Source organism: Eumetopias jubatus, unplaced genomic scaffold (assembly GCF_037043125.1).
Source record: "Eumetopias jubatus isolate StellerSeaLion01/CBP00866 unplaced genomic scaffold, mEumJub1_p1.0 scaffold_3, whole genome shotgun sequence".
NCBI lineage: Eukaryota > Metazoa > Chordata > Mammalia > Carnivora > Otariidae > Eumetopias > Eumetopias jubatus.
The window spans coordinates 3,390,028-3,398,634 of NW_028274809.1; positions in this window are offsets into that span (position 1 = coordinate 3,390,028).

Genomic DNA, 8,607 nt, shown 5'->3' on the forward strand with positions numbered 1-8,607 from the left:
ATAACCTGTAATGTGACCTTATTCAGGAAAAGGGTCTTTGCAGATGCAGTTAAGGGTCTCGAGATGAGATCATCCATGGGTGGAGGTAAGCCCAGGCCCAATGACAGGTGTTTTTATAAAGAAAGGAAAGGGAGATCACACACAGAGGAGCCGATGTGAAGACAGGACAGATGCATCCCAAATCAACAGACGCCAAGGATTGCCGGCAACAGCAGAAGCCAGGAGAAGGGCATGGAGCAATGCTCCCCTAGAGCTCCTGGGAAAGCATGGCCCTGCCAACGCCTGGATTTCAGACTTCTGGCCTCCAGAACTGTAAGAGAATAAATTTCTGTTGTTTTAGGCCACCACGTTTGTGGTAATTTGTTACAGAAACCCAAGGAAACTAGTCCATAGGCTCAGACTCAAGAACTCCCATTTGGTGGAAAATTTCTCTAATTAATCTTTCAAATGGCTGCCTACCCACCCCGTCACTGACCTGGGTGCTCCTTGAACTCTCCGTTGTGATTCAGCTTCCATCAGAGGACACGTGACGGATGAGTCTCCGAGGTGGGTGAGTGATTCATCAAACCAGGGAAGATGTTGGGTTCACTCAGTGGGTGAGGTCCACGGTGACCCATCTGCTCCTGGCCCCACATGCAGCAGGAAGCCCCACTGTGATGGGCAGTCCTGCCACCGACCAGGTGGCACTGAGTGTCCCAGAAGATGCCACACTGACTGCAATCCTCGTGGCCAATGGTCACTGCCCAAACGGTCCCAGATCTGCCCATGATGAAGCTTCACATGTTGGCTCAAATGGCCCCTTCTGAGTGCCCCCAGCCCCGATCTAACACTGGAGGCTCCATGCTCCCGGCCCCACCCTGGTTTCTTCTCTTCTTTCCTGTCACTCTCATGATTAGACAATCATAGGCTATGTGGTTCACATATTGATTATGTGCATGGAAACTCCAAGGGGTGGGAGTACTCATCTCTTTGTTCCCTGCCGTTCCCCAGCCCTCAGGACACTGCCCAACACCGGGCTGGTACCACACAACTAATGGATTGAGTTTGAGTGGGGGAATCATCTAGAACTCAATTGCCTGCTGTATCTCCAGGCTCTTGCTGCTTCTGAGGGAAGAGGGGAGTCATAGATAAACAAATGACCCCATGCACACTCTACCCACTCAGTGGAGGACAGTCCTTGTGCACCTCAGCTGCCCCTTCTCCCTGCTTCTCTACCTGGGGGCTTTTTCTGGCCATGGGAGCTTACTTAGCTCTAGGTAGGGCAGCCCAGAAATACCAGGGATTTACAGCCAGGGTGGTGAAGGATGGGAGTCAGTCAAGAGACACCCAGAAATTCCTCAGAGGGTTTCCAGGCTGAGCCCCAAAGTCCACAGCAGGGACCAGCTCACTAAACCCTTAACAGCTCCCCTCCCTGCCCCGCTCCTCATCTGGCTCCCTTCCAAATCAATGATTGGCATCAAGGTCTGTTTTCAGGATGCCCATACTAACATATGGCAATGGTGCCACATTAGCCACAGTCTCACTCGACAGCTAGCATGTGCTCTTTGTAGCTCTGGGAGTCACATGGGTTCTCAATTAAATCTGGAAAGGGTTTACTTCCCAAATCACCAGACACTTTACATTTTCTGGTAGTAATCTAGATTTTGAATCTGCGAAGAACTATCCCCTGCCACGCAAGCCAGCCATTCGGAACACGTTCTTGGCGAGTGAGTTGCTAATTCAAAGGCTTGAGACACAAGCCAGAGGCCAGTATGCCTCCTTTTTATGTTTGAAAATATTCACATGGACAGCTCATGGGCTCCGTGATCTGCCCAAGATCCGGCTTGTTCTGCGGCTGATGTGCTTTGAGAAAAGAACAGGAGTCAGAAGCAGATTTTCATGGATTGATTTCCTTCCAACTGGGAAACGTGTCATCAAAGCAGGAATGCTGCCATGGAGTGAGTGCCTTGGACCCACATGGAGGAGGGGACCGTGCCTGCCAGTGGAAAGAGTCTCTCTGACCAGCTGTACCTCCCTCTAGCCCGCCAACGAGACACGCTCCCATTCCCCTAGGGCCACCATGCTGCTATTTGCTGGCTCTCCACCTGGACGCCCATGCCTGGCCTTGCTGTCCAAACCACGCCAAGACTCAGAGCTTCATCAGCCTGTTTGTCTTGGCCAAAGATCCTCATGACTTTTCAGTCATTCTGAAAACCAGCTGATTGCTGTTTTCAGCTTTTTGTTGGAAGACTGTAAGAATCATGGATCAGACAGAAGCCTGGGCTGATAACATGGTGACAGGAAATAAGGAAGTTTGCTGAACTGAACAGGAGAACCTGCAGCAACCACAGAAACCACTTTCCCCCAAGTAGGTAGACCTGACCAAAAAATCTACCACCAACTACATACGGCTCAGCTGGGAGTTGACAACAGTGCACTTCTTGGGGGAGTTCAGCCCAGCAGAGACCTCAAAGGCAGGGAGGCCTGGCCACAATAAGGCAGCCCCTGTGGGGGACACCGGGGGAGGGCAAGGAGACTAGGAAGGCCTTCCAAGATGTGACATTTTATAACATTTTTTCTAAATATAAATTAACAAGTATTTATATTATGGAAAATTTGGAATCTATAAAACTTTTGAAACACTGATTGAATTTACAAGCCTAGGCCATGCCTTTTCATGTTGCTTTAAAACTCTTTTTAAACCTACTTTTTGCATTTGCATGCCATGATTCTGTTACGCATAATTTCTGCAAGTATTCTCCTACCATTAGACACTTACACTATTCCCAGATTATTCTGGACAACTTTGTTCATAAAGCTTGTCTGCCTTTACCCGAAAGCATAGGCACTGGGTCAAAGGTAGGACTCTCCTTTAAAACTTAATATCTAAAATAATTTTGTTATAGAAATAACACATCATAGAAAAAGATACTTAAATAAAAAAATAGCATTGGACTTCCAGTTTCCAATGAAGCATGTAAGGAGCTTGGAAGTTGTAACTCCACCCTAACAACAAATACAAAGCTGAAAAAAACTGAAAAAGCAGCAACTCTCCCTGGATCCATCAGAAAAGTGAGGTCACAGGGCAAACCACCACTCACAAAATTGGAGAGACGAACAGACAGACACAGGGCAGCACCCCATCGGCAGAAACCTCCTTGAGAACCCATGCCAGGGTAGAGAAACCTGAACTGTACCATGAATTTCTGGAGGCTCAGTGTGAACAAGCCTGAGGGTTAAAACTCCAGGGAGACCATGTCATCAGAGGCTTTTGTGAGTCTTACCTCTAGAAGTTGGACAGTGTTCTCACAGTGAAGATGGGAGACAAATATCCTCACGCTTCTGGCAGGGGGAGAGGAGAGGAGCAATTTTATAATATGTAAGAGCATTCTGTTCTTCTTAACAAGGCCCGGCCTGAGGAAAAACTACTTAGGGGTATTATCAGAACCTGAATGTCCCAGAGGAAGGAAAATGCCCACCTCCAACCCATTCTAGCCTTCCACACGGGAGAAGGGAAGTAACCAACTCCAGCCAACTCTGGCCATCCTGTTCCACATAAAGGGGAGGAAAACCTGAGAAACACTTGTGCAGGTAACAGTCCGGAGTCACAGGCTCACAGAAAGCCTGAGACCTAATCAAAGGACTACAGAACAATCTCCTCCCCCATACCTCACCACCACATCACTAAAGGCCTATTTATCAGAGCTCCTTTTATCCAGTCCATCATGTCCAGCTGCCAAGAAAAACTTACAAGGTGAACTAAGAGCCAAAAAGCACAGTTTGAAGACAGAACAAGCATCAGAACCAGATATGGCAGGGGTGTTGGAATTATCAAACTGGGAATTTAAAACAAGAATGATTAACATACTAAGGGTTCTGATGGATAAAGTAGACAGCACACAACAGCAGTAAGCAGCAAGATGGAAATGCTAAAAAAGAATCAAAGAGAAATGCCAGAGATCAAAAACACTCTAACAGAAATGAAGGATGCCTTTGACGGGCATTTTAGTAGACTGGACATGGCTAAAAAAAAAGAATCTCTGAGCTTGAGAGTATGTCAACAGAAACTCCTGAGCAAAAAAAAATGAAAGAAAAAAAAGACTGAAAAAAAAAAAAACAGAACAGAGCATCCAAGTCTGGGATATTCGAGTCCCAAAATTCAACTGTGGGACAACTAAAAAACGTACGCATAATATATGCATAATGGGAATACCAGAAGGAGAAAGAGAGAAAGGAACAGAAGGAATATTTGAAGGGGAATAATGACTGGGAATTTCCCCCAAATTAATGTCAGACACCAAACCACAGATCCAGGCAGCTCAGAGAACACTAAGAAAGACAAATGCTCAAGAAACCCACACCTGGGAGCACCTGGATGGCTCAGTTGGTTGAGCATCCAACTCTTGATTTCATCTCAGATCATGATCTCAGGGTTGTGGGATCAAGCCCCGTATCAGGCTCCACGCTCAGCAGGGAGTCTGCTTGAGAATCTCTCCCTCCCCTTCTCCCTCTTCCCTCTAACCCCCCTCTTTCTCTCTAAAATAAATAAATAAATCTTTAAAAAAAAAAAAACCCACACCTAGGTACATCATATTCAAACTGCATAAAATCACAGATAAAGAAAATATCTTGCAAGAATGCAGAGGGGGGAAAAAAAACCTTACCTATAGAGAAGCAAACCTAAGAATTATATCTGACTTCTCAGAAACCATGTGAGCAAGAAGTGGAGCATATTTCACATAATAGTCATTAAGAAAATTCAGGAAAGAAAAATGAATTATAATTCTGTGAAGCCACTTTTGTGGTAAATTACAGTAATTAGTCCATATGTAGATTCTCTGATGATGTGATTTGGTAAATGAATGAAGCTTAAGGATACTAGCAGTGCTTCTCAAAATGTGATCCTCATCATCATTTGTGATGCCTGTTGAAAACTGCAGTTGTACTGAATCAGCATCTCTATAACCTCAGAAATACACATCTTTATTATGGAAAAAAAGAGAGTGGAGAAAGTGTTGAGGGGGAAAAAAACCACCAATCTAGAATTGTATATCCTGCAAAATTATCCTTCAAAAATGAAGGAGAAATAAAGATTTTCACAGACAAACAAAAACTGAGGGAATTTGTTGCCAGTAGACCTGACTTTCAAGAAACTTTAAAAGGAAGTTTTACAGAGAGAAGGAAATTATGTAGGTCAGAAACAGGTCTACATAAAGAAAGGAAGGTTATCAGTGAATGAATAAGTAAAGGTAACAAAAAAACTTATTTTTCTTATTCCCAATTGAACTGACAGATAATTTGTTCAAGATAATAATAGTAACAATGTGTCAGATTATGTATGCATATATATAATCACCACTGAGTGATTGTATAAATGGTGAAATTGACCTTTCACCATGGAGTATGACATTAGCCATAGGCTTGTATGGCCTGTATTATGCGGAGGTACATTCCTTCTATACACATGTTGTTGAGAGTTTTTATCATGGAAGGCTATTGAATTTTGTCAAATGCTTTTTCTGCACCTACTGAGATAATTGTATGATTTTTATCTATCATTCTTCTGAAGTCGTGTTTCACTTTTCTTTTTTTTTTTTTTATGTATGTAGCACCATTCTCGAATCCCTGGAATAAACCATTCTTGTTACTTCATCTTGTTGTATATCTCTAATGTGCTTTTGAATTCAATTTACTAGCATTTTGTTGAGAATTTTTGCCTCTATATATATCAGGGATATTGATCTATAGTTTTCTTGTAGTGTCCTTATCTGGCTTTGGTATCAGAGTAACGCTGGCTTTGTAATATAAGTTTGGGAGTGTTCCCTCCTCTTCAATTTTTCGGAAAAGTTTGAGGACTGGCATTAATTCTTTAAATGTTTAGGAGAATTCACCATGAAGCCCTCTGATCCTGGGCTTTTCTTTATTTGGGAGTTTTTTGATTACTGATTCATCTCCTTACTCATTATTGATCTGTTCAGATTGTCTATTTCTTCATGATTCAGTCTTCGTAGCTTGTATATGTCTATGAATGTATCCATTTACTCTAGGTTGTCCAATTTTGTAGGAAGAAGTAAAATTGCCTCTGTTTATAAATGGCACAGTCTTATATAGAGAATCCTAAAGACACCACTGAAAAAGTATTAGAACTAATAAACCAATTCCATAAAGTTGCAGGAGACAAAATCAACAGACAGAAATAGTTACGTTCTTCTACACTAGCAGTGAACTCTCTGAAATGAAATAAAGAAAACAATCCCATTTATAATAGCAGGATAAACAATAAAATACTGAGGAATCAATCTAACCAAAGAGGTGAAAGATTTATACACCATAAACTATCAGACTGATGAAAAAGATTGAAGGAGACACCAATAAATCAAAAGAAATCCCATGTTGATGGATCAGAAGAACTAATATTGTTAAAATGCCTACACTACTCAGAGCCATCTATAGAGTCAATGCAATCTCCATTTTCACAGAAATGGAAAAAACAATCCTAAAACTCTTATGGAACCACAAAAGACCCCAAAGAGTCAACAGAATCCTGAAAAAGAAAACAGCTGGAGGCATCACACTTCCTGATTTCAAATTATCTTACAAAGCCAGAGTAATCAAAACTAACATGCAGGCATTAAAAAGAGACACACCAGCCAATGGAACAGAACCGAGAGCCCAGAAATAAACCTATGCATATACAGTCAATTCATATTTAAGTGAGAATATCCAATGGGGAAAGGCTAGTCTGTTCAACAAATAGTGTTGGGAAAACTGAACAGCCACATGCAGAAGAATGAAACTGGACCCTTCTGGAAAAGGTAAAACAATGAAGACAGTAAAAGGATCAGTGGTCACCAGGGCTTAGCAGGAAGGCTGAGCATGGAGGACTTGGGGCAGTGAAAATACTCTGTATGATACTGTAATGGTAGATATATATCCTTACACATTTGTCCAAACCCACAGAATGTACAACACCAAGAGTGAACCCTAATGCCAACTATGAACTTTGGGGATAATGATGTGTCAGTGTAGATGCATGAGTTATAATAAATGTATCCCTCTGGTGCATATTTTTGATAGTGGGGGAAGCTGTGGGTATGTGGGCACAAGGGGTATAAGGGAGATCTCTGTACCTTCCCCTCACTTTTGCTGTAAACCTAAAACTGCTCTTTAAAAAAAGTCTTTTTTAAATAATAATAATAATGTCAATAGCAATTTATCATCCAGAAATAACCACTTTTTCCTCAACAGTTTATCATGAAAAATTTTAAGCATACAACAAAACTGAAAGAAGTTTTACAGTGTGCATTAGGCTGAATAATGGCCCCCAAAGATATCAGGCCCTAATCCCTGAATCCCTGTAGATCTTGCCTTATTTGGGAAAAGGGTTCTTGCAGTTATTGGTTAAGGATGTTGAGATTGGAGGTGGGGGGGGAGGGTGGTGTCCTGCTTATCGGGGCGGGCCCTAAATGCAATCACAGGTGTCCTTACAAGAGAGAAGCAGAGAATGGCCACCCCGTCTCTGCCCTGTGAACACAAGCTACGGAGCCCGCAGAAGATGGGAGAGGCAGGAAGCCTTCAGAACAAGCAGGGCCCTGCAGACAGCTTGATTTCAGACTTCTGGCCTCCAGAACGGGGGAAAAATAAATCTCTGTTGTTTTAAGCCCCCCAGTTGGGTAGTAATTTATTACTGCAGCCACAGGAAGCTAATATCCAGTGGATGCCCAAATAGCCGCCATCGGGGCTTGAGCACTCACATCTTACCATGCTCCGTCCCTTGTGCACCCGTCTGTCCTCCCCTCTGCCCATCCATTAATCCAGCTTGGCTTTTTACGCAACTCAAAGTAAGTGGCAAGTACTAGTATGTTTCCCTCTAAATACCTCAACATACTTATCCTTAAGTGGAATTCAATAATAGCTTTTTCTCTTGATGTAAAATTTATAGACAATGCACAAATCTTAAGTGTATATTTGCTGAGTTTTGACAAATATGTGATCCAACCCCCCATCAAGATAAAGAATACCACCATCATCCTCCCCAGCCAATCCTCTCCCACATTTCACAAAAGCAACCTGGTCTGGTTTTTGTTTTAACCAAAGAATACTTTTGGCTCTTCTAGAATCTTATAGAAATGGAATCATAATCATTTTGTGCAAAACTTCTTTCATTCAGCATGACTTTTTGAGTTTCATCCATGTTGTTGTAGGTGTCAATAGTCCAGCCCTTTTTCTGCCAGGGGGCAATCCGTTGTGTGGCTAAACCATGATTTGTTCATCCAGTCTCCTACTGGTATGCACTCAGGCTGCTCCCCTTTGGGGTCTATTATTGTCCAAACGGCTGTGCACATGTTTGTACAAGTCTTTTTGTGAGCGCATGTTTTTACTGCTCTTGGATCAATACCTAGAAGGGAATTGTTGGGTCACAGCGTAAGAAACAACCAGAACTTTTCCAACGTTATTGTATTATGTACACATCCCCACACTGTATTCCACTTGCTCCCCAACCTTGTCAACATTTAGTGTTGTCAGTCTTCTTAATTCTAGCCCTCTGGTAAATGTGTACTGGTAGAGAAGTAGCCATTTTTAACATTTTTATACATGAGACTTTCCTCATGCCGCTAAATATCATTC